The sequence below is a fragment of the Uranotaenia lowii genome, chromosome 2 (genome assembly GCF_029784155.1).
Source record: "Uranotaenia lowii strain MFRU-FL chromosome 2, ASM2978415v1, whole genome shotgun sequence".
Taxonomy (NCBI): Eukaryota; Metazoa; Arthropoda; class Insecta; order Diptera; family Culicidae; genus Uranotaenia; species Uranotaenia lowii.
In genome coordinates, this window is record NC_073692.1 from 170,134,279 (window position 1) to 170,149,731 (window position 15,453).

The window sequence follows — 15,453 nt, forward strand, 5'->3', positions numbered from 1 at the left end:
ATTTCTAGCGCCCTTTGATGACACTGGCGATGTAGTTCCTCATTCGAGATCCAGTTGCCAGGCCACCAAGCGCGGATGATATTCCGCAGGCAGCGGTTTACAAATACTTGCAGTTTTCGCGTCGTTACCGCATATGTGCACCAAGTTTCGCACCCGTACAGCAATACGGATTTGACGTTTGAGTTGAAGATTCGGATTTTCGTTCGTAGAGAGATCTGGCGCGACCGCCAGATGTTTCGGAGACTCGCAAACGCAAATCGGGCCTTTCTGATCCGGGTTTCGATGTCTGTTCTGGTACCACCATCAGGCGTTATCTGGCTACCAAGATACTGGAAGCACTCCACTTTCTCAACTTGTTGCCCAGTTACCATGAAACTGGAGGGATTTCCTGTGTTGATCTCCATCGACTTGGTCTTTCCGACATTGACTTTGAGACCTGCTGCCTTGGAACTTTCGGTGAGGTCGTCGAGTTTGCTCTGCATATCTGGTTGTGTTTGGGCGAGCAAAACAATATCGTCAGCCAGGTCAAGGTCGTTCAGTTGCTCCATTGTTGAAGGATTCCACGGCAATCCTCGGTTCGGTGCACAGTCAATCGATCCAATCAGAATCTCATTTATTACGATTAGAAAAAGTAGCGGTGATAGAATACATCCTTGTCTCACTCCAGCAATTACCGGGATTGGTTCGGACAACACACCGTCGTGCAAGACCTTGCACGTAAATGCCTCGTATTGTGCTTCGATGAGATGGACTAGTTTCTCTGGGACCCCTTGTCGCCTTAGAGCCGCCCAGATGTTTTCATGGTTAAGTCGGTCGAATGCTTTTTGGAAATCAACGAACACCAGCAGAAGAGAGTCCTGGAATTCGTTGATTTGTTCCAGTATGATTCGTAGCGTTGTGATGTGGTCCACACATGATCGTCCGGATCGGAATCCAGCTTGTTGCCGTCGGAGTGTAGCGTCGATTTTCTCCTGGATACTGTTCAGGATCACTTTGCAGAGTACTTTGAGGGTTGTACAGATCAACGTTATGCCTCGCCAGTTACCGCAGTCTCCTTTCTTCGGGACCTTAACGAGGATACCCTGCATCCAGTCGGCCGGGAATGTTGCAGTATCCCAGATGTCAGCGAAAAGACGGTGCAACATTTGTGCTGATAGGGCAGGGTCGGCTAAGCAACTATGTTATGGTTAAAACAAATTTGCATTCACTAGTTTATCAAATAAATTCGGAACCGAATGCCAAAAACGGTCCTAAATAAATAAAATCAAATGAATTTTTGAATAAGGCATTCATTAAAAGGCATCGATAATTTTTGGATTTTTTTTTGTTAAAAAAATGGGGTTTGTTTCTTATTTTTCAAACCTGAAAATATTTTACCCAATAAATTGACTGATTATGAGAATGTGTATTTGAGCATGATAAGTCATTAAACTTTACTTTTCTGTAGTATTGTTTTGCATGTGGTTGATAAATGATTGATCTGATTCTTTTCAGTTAGAGCGGAACAAATATATTTTTTTTTCGTTTGACATCCGCCCCCCCCCCCCCCCCCCTAAAAACCTGATTGTGTGGCGCACGATCGGAGAGTCAGTCAGTCGGTCGGTGAGCAAGCGAGCAAGCCGAGTAGCGCGTGCAGTTCCCGCTGCAGTTAGTGATCTGGAGGCCCACTGGTGCTGCTACCGAGCTTCGGAGCTCCGGACGGGTCTGCACACTCACTGGGTCTGCACAAACACTAAAAAGCACAGCTGTTAGATAACTTTCGGAGGCTACCCAGATTGAAGTGAAAAGAAAAGAAAACGTGCCGTATTTACATATTGTTTAAAAAGATTTTTGAAAATGTGCGGGTTATGAAACAATGCCGAAACTGATATTGATGAATCCAATTCCATTGCGAAGAAAACATGAAATAAAAATGAAATTTTTAGCGAGTCGTGAGGACATCTTGATGATGTTCACAATTTCAAGCGAGTTGAGAGGACAGCTTGAAATTGGAAGGCAAGTTGAGAGGACAGCCTATGCTTGCGAGTTGAGAGGACCGCAAAGTAAGAACAGCATGTTGAGAGGACAGCTGTATTTAAAAAAATGGTGAGTTGAGAGGACAGCCTGCGAATTGCGAGTTGGAAGGACCGCAATAAAAACAGCGTGTTAAAAAACAATTGTATTTTATTATAAGTCGAGTTGATTGGACAACCTGTGAATTGCGTGTTGGAAGGACCGCAAAATAAAAACAGCGTGTTGAAAGGACAGCTGTATTGGAAAAAGGCGAGCTGAGACAGCAGCCGATGCACGCGATTTAGGATAATCGGACGATGAGAAGAACGGGAGATGATAGAGTTGTGAGGCGGTTGGAAGACAAGAAACTAGGAAGATGAAAGAAGGAGAAGATGCTTTGGTTGAAAGATAGCAAGTTGAAAAAAAAAATTGATGGAAGAAATTGTGTGGGAGCTTTGAGTCAATGAGATGATTACAAGATAAGAAGTTGATATGATGAGAAAATATGCTGATAAGAAGTTAAAAGATCCAGAAAATAAGTGGTGAATATCAGAACGCATCAAGTTTCTAAAATGAAATAATTACTAATAGAAAAGATGGAAAGCGATAATATGAGATGAATGGCAGATAAGAGAAGCTGAATAATGAGATTATAAAATCAACGAAGAGGACAGTAAAACAAAAAAGTCAAAACGAGGAGAACATTATAAGATAGAAAGATAATAAAATGAAGAAAAAAAGAAAAGTTTACGGTAAGTTGATGAGAAGAGGCAAAGATTTAAGTTGTATGACAGGTCACAAATTAAAGGATTCAAATAATTTTTAAAGGATCATGGTATGCATGAAAAGTATGTATAATTGGTTTAGACATGACATGTTGAAACTTTGCTTTTTCCCCAGGAACGGGTCAACCCAGAAGGGGCTGCCCAGCAACACCCAGTCCCTGGTCTAAAGCCACGGGGACTAACGGGTTAGGGCGCTCAAGGCCTCTTTAGTTCCTGAGTCTCAGGGCGTATATTAGGCTGGGGAAGTTTTCGGATAGGTGGATTCCTACAACAAAAAGTTACCTCGGTGTAAAGCTGGTGTATTTGGCGAATTCGGTTGACACGGGCGAAGAAAGCACACGGGGATCGGGAAGGCAACGAGGCAGTCGGCCCACTCGGTCGATCGTTGGAGTCGCCACGGGACGGGTGACGCCTGGATGGAATGGGAAGAGCGGCGCGGTACCACGCACTAAACTCACGGCTAGTTCGGTCTCTCTCCTCGGTTTGGATCGATCGTCGGGATGATATGGGGGCGATAATGCGGCACCGCGCACTACCGGCTGAATGATGCGGTCCTGTCTCTCTTGACTCGTTCGGGACGGGCAAACCAGACCGACCAAGCCACGCGTAGTGCTGTTTTACGCACACCAGGCTGGCAGTCGATGATCTGATGGACACTGTTGGCTAGGCGCGCTGGCCTGGCGCACACCTGGGGCTCGATGGAATGCTGGCCAAAATGATCGAGCCACTCGTATGACGGTCAGGCATACACGGGAGATGGGATTCAGTCCAAGCTGGTCTCTGGCTGCGGCGATGATCGGTCCAAAACTCGAGCTGGCTAACTGGAACGCTGATGTTTGTTCGGACCGTGGGAATTCGTTGTTGTCCCAACACTTTGCGGAGCACTTACTGAATACGTCCGTCTTCAATCGCCGCCGGAAACCAAGAGACTTGGTGATTTCTCTCGCCTCAGCAAGAAACATCGGCTCGGCTCTGCTTGCGTTCTTCCAAAACGCATGCGGCGCTGCGTTATAGGCGTACGCAAGCCGTCAAACCCATGTGCGTTCTTCCATTTTCGCCTACTTTCCGCAGTCCACCACGTGTTCGAATTTGAATCCGCCGTTGTCTTTCTTATCTAAGCTATTAGCAAAATACTACCCTTACTCCAACCTATCAAATAATATTATTTAAAAAACAAAAACAATGTTACCGAGTTGGTAACAATGTATGATAAGTCATAAGATTCAAGAACATATGTTTGTCTAGCAAGCCTGGCGCAAATATCTGTTGGCAATTACAAAAGAGCTTCGCGGTTCCTTTAAGTACTCCATGGTTGTGTGCGTTTGATGTGAGATTTCCTCTCAGGGGACTGAGATAAACGGAGAATCATCGTCAATGATCACACAAATTGTGAAGCCAATGATTGAATTTTTGGTAATTTGTTGCGATTTGTTAGGGAAAAAGAGAAGGTTTGAGTTAAAATGAGAGAAACCAGTGCTCAGAGAGAGTGAAAATGTGCTAATTGTTGCAAATTGTTGCAATTTGTGAAGCGTTGTGGAATTTTGATCATTACCATTCCAAATGCAAGGAATTCTCTCTCCACTGCAATCCCTTGTTTCCTCTACTTGAAATGTGAGAGAACTGGCAAGGCAAAACTCACATTGCAATCATGGTTGCCACAGTTACAGATTTTTCAGGATTTGACCCGAAGACTGCTTAAAACATTTGAAATTTGGTTTGAAGCTTATTAGACAAATCAAACGACTATTTGCTTGAAAATGACAGTATGCAGATTCAAGTCATCCATTTTGTGAAATGACGTCGAACATTTGGGCAATCCAAAATTTGAAAATTCATATTTTTATCTAGATTCACAATAGAGATTGAATATAAAAAAATTAAAATAGTGAATTTAGATTGATCCTGAACTACAGATTTTAAGTAATAGATTCATGAGTAAGGGCTCATAAAATTCTGATCTGGAACTAAGATTTGGAAAAAATAATTTTTTCTACATTTCAGAAATTGTATAGAAATTCGGACACAGATTCAAAGCTCAATTTTTAAAATCAGATTTTGAATGCAGATTTTAACAAAAAAGATTTTTCTTGTTAATAAATTTTATAATCACCATGAATGGTTGAGGAATTCAAGAGATCAAGAACATATAAGATTGCATGTCATTTCAATTTCCAGATTTCAAATTTTGAACCAAAATTAGTTTCCATGCACAATTTAGCTAAAGTCACAAATAAAAAGTACAATTTGAGTTGATTTCCAAAGTTTTGTTTTATGCAAAAAACCAAAATTTTATTTATCAAAATCATCCACAGAATATTTATTATAGAAATGATTCTTTATGAAAAATATAAGCTGTTGAAGAAACATGTCTTCATCTTCACCTTAAAAAATCTGCACAAAATTTTATTTTTTCTCTGTGTATTGTTTAACATTAAATTAATAATATTTCAGTTTTTTTAAATAAATTTCAAACAAAAATCTTTAATTATGTTTAAATTTGCATAAAGCAAGCTTGATTCGAATTTTTATCATGTCTTGCTTTATGTATTTATTTTTTGAAAATTTGAATTATTTTCATCAAAGGTTAAAATCTTTGAATTTTCAAAAGATTATGGAAGATTCGACTAGTTTGATTTGAGTAAAAAATAATTTTTTTTAATGGAAGACTCTCTTAAAAAAGCTTATTTTATACTCAAATTATCTATGTTTGATCTACCAGATTCTCAAACTAATTTAAATATTTTAACCATCGATGAAAGCGAATTTAACTCAACTTTTAGGATGAGGATAAATTTTCTTAAAAGTACCTATAAGTACTTAAAAATGAATAATGATATAGTTACAAACATAATGTGTTCATTTATTTTTGTATTCTTTGTATATTTGTATTAGTTGTTTCTTCCTACGGCTTGAACATACAACATTTACAACATACAACATTTACAAAATTAAAATATTTCTATAATTCCGCTATTAATATGATATTGTAAAGATAATAATAATTCTATTAATAAAGGTACAGACTTGAATTTGGCAACGCTGATTGCATCATTACCAGCTAAGCAAAATAAATTGCAACACTGCACACACATCTTCAACCTGTTCGTATCAAATGAAGCTTTGGAAAAATATTTGTTGCTGTCCTCATTACGTTCTATTCAGTGAATGAAGAGTGCATAGGAGATTCTCAGATAAATTAGTTGACATGCAGCGCCGACTATTTATCACTGGCAGAATTAATCAAGCTTCTAACCGTCGGCGGAAAAGAGAAAGAGTGATAATTCAGTAGAATTAATATGGTTTAACGATTTTTTTTTTCAAACAAAACTTGTTAAAACAGTTTTTCTTCTGAGAAGAAGGGAGATGTGTGGCGCAGGAATGGATGTCTGGGTATATATACATTTCCTCTGTGTGAATGTATTAAAAGCATACCGCGTGATCCAACACAAGCGTGCGGGGAGTCAGTCAGTCGGTCGGTGAGCAAGCGAGTAAGCCGAGTAGCGCGTGCAGTTCCCGCTGCAGTTAGTGATCTGGAGGCCCAATGGTGCTGCTACCGAGCTTCGGAGCTCCGGACTGGTCTGCACACCTAAGAGCATAGTAATTAAAACGTAGATTTTTTTATGTAAACTTTGAAAAATATATCCATTTTTCTAAAGATCACAAGATCGTTAAACTAGTTGTGGAAGCTGGGAGTTTTATCATCTTTTGTGTTCTTAATATTTTTTGAGTTTTTCATTAAAAAATTACTATTTTATTTAAAAACCTCCCAAAATCCGGGCATTTGATTTCAAAGTTGTTGACCTACCATGATTATTTTTATTAAACTTGCTTAAAATATACTGATTTAAACGCATACATAAAATAATGTAACAAACATTTTTCTTTTCATTCTTGTTTGATTTGGCAAAAAAAAAGATTATTAATCCGGGCAAATCTGGACTTTTCCTAAATTTTGTATGAAATACCCAAGCGAACTCGAATAGTACCGAGCAATCTGGCAAGCTTAGTCTTAAAACTATATGCACATGAGTAGACATCTGTTTCTCATACAATAGAGCATTTTTCATGTAGCGGAGTTTAACAGTTTTTTAGAAAATAATTATATAATAGAGCTAGTCAGAATAGGCAATTTCCGAAACTAGGTGGGCCTAAGGCACATATTTATTGTTTGAGCAATAATTCAGTTCCACTTGCAATATCTTCGAATAATTGAATTAAAATTAGATGAAACAGATGGTAAGCATACGTCAAAGCTAAAATGTTGGCAAACTTTAGTTACAATGGTTATATTTTTTGTATTTCTACTTCAAAGTTTGATAATAATCTTAAAAATACATATTTGGATTTTCCAATTTTGTACGATTCCCCTTTTAGAAAAGTCGTAAGATATAAACGATCCATTTCTAAGAAGTACAAGCCTTAAGAAGTAGTTTTAAAGAATCCTTGACAATGAAAAAAAAATTGGATATTTGCTCATTGTACACAACAATATAAAGAATACATTTGTGTGCATACCTATGTGACTTTAAACGAAAAAAAAACTGAATTAAAAAAAATTATCAAAATCATTCCTTCTTTTTAATAAAAGTAGAAAGCATACGCAAAAGGTCGAAATGTCAATCTATATATATAAAAAGCAATTTCTGTATGTTTGTTTGTTTGTTTGTTTGTTTGTTTGTTTGTTTGTTTGTTTGTTTGTTTGTTTGTTTGTTTGTTTGTCCTCTCTAGACTCAGCCGTCTTAAGAGCTAGAAGTCTGAAATTTGGCATGGATGCTTATTAGAATTAGGAAAGATGAAAAATGTTTTCGGATTTTCGGATGACCCCTTCTGAAGGTGGTCGTCCATAGAAGACAAATATTGTTTTCGCAATATTGATGTTAATTTTCGTCGGATTGTATTAAAAATTTGTACATGAGTGTTTTGAAAGACTAGCAATAGATTTCAAGTGTCAAATTTTGTGTAAGGGGTCAGTCAAAGGGGTCGTCCATATTAACTGTTTGCTGTTTTTGCGATATTGACGTTATTATACATCGTATTCAGATGAAAACTGGTACACGATAGTTTTGAGTGACGTGCAATCGATTTTAGGTATCAAATTTAGTGTAAGGGGCCAGCAAAAAGGGTCGTCCATATTCACTTTTCAATATTTTAGTGATATTGTCGTATTTAAACATCGGATTGGGATGAAAATTTGCACTTAGGAGTTATAAGGGACAAACAATTGATTTCACTTATTCAAATAAAAGTCAGGGGTCGGCCAAATGGGTCGTCCATATTAACTATTCACTGTTAATGCGATATTGTAGTTATTATACATCGAATTCAGATGAAAATTGGTACACGAGAGATTTGAGGGACGGGCAATCGATTTCAGGTATTGAATTCAGTGTAAGGAACCGGTAAAGGGGGTCGTCCATATAAACCTTTCGATAGTTTTGCAATATCGTCGTTATCATACATCGGACAAATTTGCACACGATAGTTTTACAAACTGTTCATGACATATTCCAAGTTGGAAGCGAAACGGAGTTCGTATGGGATCAGCTAGTATTTAATAAAAGATGAATGTTGATTTAACGCCGCCATGTATGGTTATTGAAAATTCAAAAAGAATATTCAATTCAGGATGGCAGCTTATCTACATACATCCAGAAACAAGACTATACTCCGATTGTGACCTTGAATGTTGAATTATTGGTATAAGATTCAATGCCGGACTGTCTGTCTGTCTGTCTGTCCGGATACGTGCTAATAAAAATCTCTCCATCAAAATTAAGGTATGATAAATGTTTCCCTGAATCTTGGGTATCCCTTCACCCTCCGGACCTGGGGTGATAGGGAAAGGAAAGGGGCTCCTGAAAGCAAAAAACAATATTTTACTCTTATTGCAATATGCAGTAGGGCACAACTGTTTTGCTCAAGTATTCAAACATTCACGTTTAATTTTATTGTCGAATTTTGCTTAGAAAGCACAAAAACGTTACCACCTCCTAACTACACATCATACGGATAAAACCCTAAACCGAACAAAAACCCATTTCCACCAGATTTGATCATTCGTTTATCTAATCAAATTGAAATTGTATGACCGTTAATGAAATTTTACATCTAGATCCACACAGAAAAACGCTTGAAGGCTGCTCGTACAAGTTGTGATGTTTAGTGGGACCAAAGAAGGTTTTGCTGTGTCCCTTGCTCAGCCCTTTTTTGGTTTCAAAACGTACATAAAATCGAATTTTAATGGCCCCGATGCGTTTCGACAAACGTGTCCGATTGTTCCGAGCGATAACACTAATGTATGCACGATATTTGGTTACATAGTTTTAAAACGCGCCGTATCGATGCACTTAATGGTTCAAGGCGAATGGCATTGGATGCAATGTCAAAAGCGGGTTGTTAAAGTGTCCGATAAAATAAACTTTTTCTGTGGGTCAGTGTTCGTTAAATGTTAGGTTAAATAAAAGGCAAACATGTATGAAGTTATGAAAAAAAAAATATCTTCAATATTTAATGAAAATTTCCAAAGTTCTCCTCGTAATCACCATTAGAGTTTCAAACGTCAACTTCATGAAAGATACTTATTAAGAGACAAATTTATGACTCTCTGTATAAACTGGTAAGCAGATTTTCCCGGCCTAAAACTGACAAGCAATTGACAGCGGCAGGGATAAAAAGTGACACGTGCCAAAATGCGACTTCAACGAGTGGTTCCTCGCTATTGCGGAATTGCTCGCAATTGTTGTCATTAGTTGGAAGTTTTCGAGAAAGATAGCAGAAGATAGGTATTAGGGGAAACCATTTTTTTCTTTCCAGAAGAGGGAACAGTTTAACGATGTGCATGACTGGTGGCAAATCACGGGTGGTAGCAATTATCGGTGAATATTAAAAGACTACCCCATTGCTTTTAATGAGGTTGACTTACCAAGTGATAACTGATAGAAGAATAGTGGAAATAGACATGGTTTGAGGCTTAAAAAGTCACTTCTATGAAAATTTTCAAACAAATAGTATGGAGTTAACCGAGCCTGCTGGAAAAATTTGCAGAATTTATGCAAATTTTCAGATTAGGCATACAAAAAACTTTTGAAAAGCATTCAAATCCACTATTGAAAAGTGTCTTGGTGTCTGTATTGACTCTGTATATTCTCCTCAATTTAGTATTTTAGAAAGAAAATTCTTCTTCTCACTTGTAAGCACAATTGTTTGTGTATCAACCTTCGAATCAACCTGTTCATGAAAAGATTTGAAATGGTTCTTTTGTGTGGGTTAAAGTACTTCACAGTTAACAAATACAAATTATTTGTTTATTGTTGCATTTGCATCCTGAAAAGTGAAATTTCAATGTTAATAATGTGTAGTCAATGGATAGATTGATAAAAAGGAAAGGGATAAAAGATCTCTTTTGTGTTAAGGACCGAGGTTACCTCTACACACTAGAAAAATAATTTTAAATTAGGAGTGGGGTGAAAGGAATTGATTGGAAAATACTTTCGACTGGTGTTAGGGGCCGTCCATAAATGATGTCACGCAAAATTTGGAAAATTTGAACCCCCCTCCCCCCTTTGTCACATATTGTCACAACTTCCGTAACCTCCCCTTTTTGTTTTACGTCACGTTTTCACAAGCCCCCCCCCCTCGGCGTAAAATTTTCAACCCTTTAGAAATTTGATTAAAAATGTTTTTTTTTAATTCATCAGCTTAATTCAATGAATTGATAAAAGATGTTACCATCTTTCAACAAGCCTTCAATCATTGCTTAAAACACATTTCAATCATTATTCCAAGGATTATGTTGATAACTTTTCATATCAATGACCGGGATAGTCGAGACAGTAGCAGCAGCATCCACGACTATGTCTGAGAAACCATCCAAATGTAGTTCCTCTTCTCCAATCCATTCGCAATCCAAATCTTCTCCACACAAGTTAGAATAGCCAAGCATTCCTGTTCAGGTTTTGCCTCAATTTTAGTGGGGCGGACTTTCCTGATTTCCTCATGAGTGTTGCAGTGGAAGTGTTCTTGTGATTTTTCTAATGCTCATAAAATTTTACCCAAAGTCATTACATGAGTATTATTATTCGTTTAATGAATAATTTAATTAATCTAGGATAAAATCACTTGTTATTATTTTGCTCTTTTTTTTGTTTTTTTTTTGTAATGAAATGTGATGTCACACTCAAGCTGACCCCCCCCCCTCCCCCCATGTCACAAATTGTCACAAAAATCGAAACCCCCTCTCCCCCCCTAACGCGTGACATCATTTATGGACGGCCCCTTAAGGTTAACCAAAAACATTTTTTTCCTAACTCCTATCCTATTAATTCTTTTTGAAAACATTAAGTTTATAAGGAGGCATGAATGTGTAAACATTAATGGCGACAAAAAAATGTAACATAAAGAAAAAAATCAATATTGAAAACTTCTCCACTTCAATTCAGTTCCACTACAACTCAAAACTTTGATTCTTTTTTCATTCATTACTATTCAATTTGCATTGGAAACAGTGAATTTTTTGTTCAAAAAGTCCTACAGCACCAGTGTTGCACTGAATCCAATTTGCAACAAAACCCAAACTGCATCATACAGATTCGAAGAACAACTTGGCTGGAAATTTTGAACCAATAAATTAAAGAAAATAACTAATCATCAGCCTTTTGTAAAGAAAAAAATATTATCGTACAGCAATCAGCTTGAATTTTAAATCATGGAATTCAACATCTTAAAATTTGGATTTGAAAAAAAGTAAGTTGTGAAATGAATATGTTATAGTCAGAAAAAAAATTATAAACAATTAGAACTAAGAGAAAATTTTCCAAAAAACTTACCAATAAATCAAAAATCATTTTTAAGAATAATCCATGAAATTTATCAGGAAACTAATTAATTTAGATTATTTTGAGTAAGCTTGGAAAAAAATTAATTTCAATTACTTAATAATCATGGCTTTGAATTTTGCTTGCGTAGTTTTTTTTTCAACTGATATGAAAAGTTTGGTTCTTTTGGGTTTAAGATAAGGTAACCAGATTGCTCGGTTTTATTTGGGTTTTCTCGAGTAATTAATATTTAAGCTGTAATTCTTTACCAAACGACTTATTTTGTTCATTAAAATGACGTGAAATGATGAAACAAACGTACCCGATTAATTTTGAATCAGAAAAAAATAAGTTGGAAATCAAAATCTTTCATTTTGTTCAGTAAACCAAACTTTTTCCAGTTTCAAGTCGTAGATGGCAGCACTATCTTGCAGTTAAAACTAAATTAAGTCCCAACAATGATTTTGCAGGTTCATTTAGGCCAATATTCATCATTTTGAGGTATTTTCCCATTACAATTTTGTGGAAATTCACTCTGCAGAAAGCTTTTCCGGATTTTCAAGAGAATCACCAGCACAAAAATGTACAACCGCCAAAATTCCTGCTCATCTCAACTTCCGATTCAATTGCAAATCATTCCAATAAAACTGCTAGCCGTCTAGTCCATTAAGCTCCATCGCAAAGTATAACTTTAATTTGATAATCGGTTCAAAAAATTCACTTTTAGTGACCTTGATGCAATTCTAATTTTTTTTTTGATTTAGTGATCTTAGAATTTCCAAAGCGTTTACACGGTACATGTTTTTATTTCTCGACCAAAATCATCCAGCACTCCCTAATTAATCCCGGATATTAGAAAATGGGCATGAAGATAGCGCTGCCATCTATGACATGAAACTAGAGAAATAATGTTTGACTATTAAAAAACATTAATATTTTTAAATTCCAACCTGCTTTTTGGGTTCAAACTCAGCCTAAAATCTATATTTTATCATTTTGCATCATACTTATGAATGTTAATGAAGAAATCAAGCAGTTTAATAAAATTTTAAAGCTTAAATATCAGATCCCTTAACGCTAGAGGAGCATCTCCTAAAACCCATTTTAATACCTTTGAAAACCTTTGGAATTATGGAAAACTCCTTAAAATGCAGTTATCTTTTCAAATAATTCGTAGAAGCATTATTATTCACTTTTACACAGTAAATTTCAAAAAATAATCATGTTTTTGCTGAAAAATTAAAGTGGTTCTATTCTTATTTCGCACCCTTTTTTTACATTTGTGGTCCTCAACGCCAATTGCTACGTCCAAAAAAAGTAAACTTATGCTTGATTTATCCATTAGACAATTCAGAACAAACTGTGGAAGAAAAACTTCGTAATTTAAATTTTTCATATTTCCACATTAGTGATGCTATTCTTATTTCGCTCACTGTATATCTTTGCACCGAACCTATAAATCAAGTTTTTTTTTTCAATAAAATCAAGAATACAAAAAGTGAAATAACTCCCATCTTCCAAAATATGTTTTCAGGTTTTGTAATTTTCCGAAAATGTGATTTTTTTACGAAATTAACATAATTTGCTTACTTAACCCTTTAATGCATAATTTTTTTTAAATGAGAATATCAGCTATTGGTTCATTAAAATTATAACATTTTAATTCGAATAACACAACACAACAGGTTTGAAGTCGTTATTCTGAGTATTATGAAAGTTATGACCAATCAAAGTTAAAAAATAATTTTTGAAATTCTTAATCAATTACAATACGAGTTTGACAATTTCTTCCAAACCTTGATAATTGGGTGCAGGAAGGTGTTTCTGATTGATTGAAATTGAAAAAAATTTATAGAATTTGCAAATCTGAAGAAATAACAACGATTTTAAAAAAGCTACTTTTTTCAAAAAATAAATTAATTTGATTTTTGCCATTTTTTTCGCATAGTTTGTTCGATATCTCACATATACATTGGAATATCGCAATAAAAATACCATGGACTGTTTTCCTTTAATCTCTTGAATATTTTTTGTCAATACAACACTCAAAAATTTCCACGCACTTTCAAAATATTTGGATTTTGATTAGTGTTGTCTTAAAACAACACTATGCATTAAAGGGTTAAACTGTGCCTTTAAAAACCATCCTTATTATTTACTAACAATGTTTCCATTTTAAAGTTCATGTTTTTTTTTTCAAAATTCAAATTTCGGAGAAAAATATTAAATTTTCTGGGGAATGGTCCCTTTGGCTTAATTTTTTTCTGGAATTCATTCTGACTGATTGTTTTAAGGAATCGTCCAACTGGGGGATTTCTGGGAAACGGTTCTGGATTAAACCCTGGGGATTTTCCATTTTGGGAAAATATTTCTTGAGAAATAGAGTAAAAACTACATTAGAAAAAATGTTAGTTTTCACGAGAGTTTTAAAAGCTCAAAAACATGCCTTTTGCTTCCATTGTAGAGAAAGGGTCAACTTTCAACAAAATAAGTTTTTCATGAAAAATTAATTGTAAGTTTACACCAGCACACAGGTAGTTTTATATTTATTTACGCAGCCGTTTTTTAATTAAAAAAACTGCAAATTTTTCTCTGTATTCAGCGAAATTCTGAATACTCATTCCATTTAAACGTTGGTTTCACTTAATTTAGAGCAAATTATATTCAATTGTACATTGTATTGTATATTCAATTTATTTCTGATTCAAACTTTAAAAACTTGCTTGAATCGTATATGTATATTAAAAACGTGCTTGAGTGTAGCCTCATAAACACAAACATATATTCGATCCACAAAAAAAAAATCTGCTGTTTTACAAAATAAGGTAAGTCGAAACTTTTTTCTAACTTAAAAACTCCTGAAGTCTAAATAGTTTCCTATTTGGTCAACGAATGACAACAACTTTGCAGTTTTTTCAAATGAGATTTAAGTTTTAGGATTAGATTTGATAATTTATATATGAAAATGCAAAACTCTAAACTAGAAGATCGTCAGGTCTTTTGGTTTTCTTGAACATTTTGTTGATTTTTCCAATATCTTATTGAAAAATTATCTGGTTACAACTTTGTCAAAGATAGCAAACTGGTATCGAGCAAAACATTTTTGCTTTCCGACTTCGCCCTGAATAAAGGAAGGATCTCAAATTATTCGTACACAAACTACATCTCTGATAAAGGATGATTGGTTTCAATTGATAAGTGTTTGATTTATGCAAAAAAAAACTTGTATGGGAGCCTCCCTACTCCCTGCCTATATCCCCAATCATAGAATAGAGGAGTTTCAAAAGCTCAGTTGGCATGTCTGTTGTCTCCTGAGCCGATGTCTACGAGTTCGAGCTCAAGAGTAAACATCGAACACAGTTGTACCGGATTAGTTTTTCAATAACTCTCCGCCAACTGCAACGTTGATAAAGCGCGAATGCCATAAAGATGGTAAAACGACTATAATCGAAACAAAAAAAAAAAAATATAATCACTAGCTGACCCGGTAAACTTCGTTTCACCTTATAACGTATATATCGTAATAAATGTTTAATTTCATCTACACGTCCTTCACTTCATCGTGCTCGCGAAAAGATTCTTATGGAAATCGTAACAAATAAAATTGAATTTGTATGGAGACCACCTTCCATAAAAAGTGAGGTTCTTGAAACTATTATACAAACCATCTCTGATCCAAAAAACCCTCGTATACCAAATTTCATTTCATTCCGACCGACCATTCATACGTGATGTTGTTACAAAGAAAACGCCTTCATTTTTATATATGAGATTTCTTATATCAAATGTATACCCATGAGAAATCAGGTTTTATTTGTTTGATTTGATCTCAAGTTATGCAAAAAATTATAAAGGAGCCCATT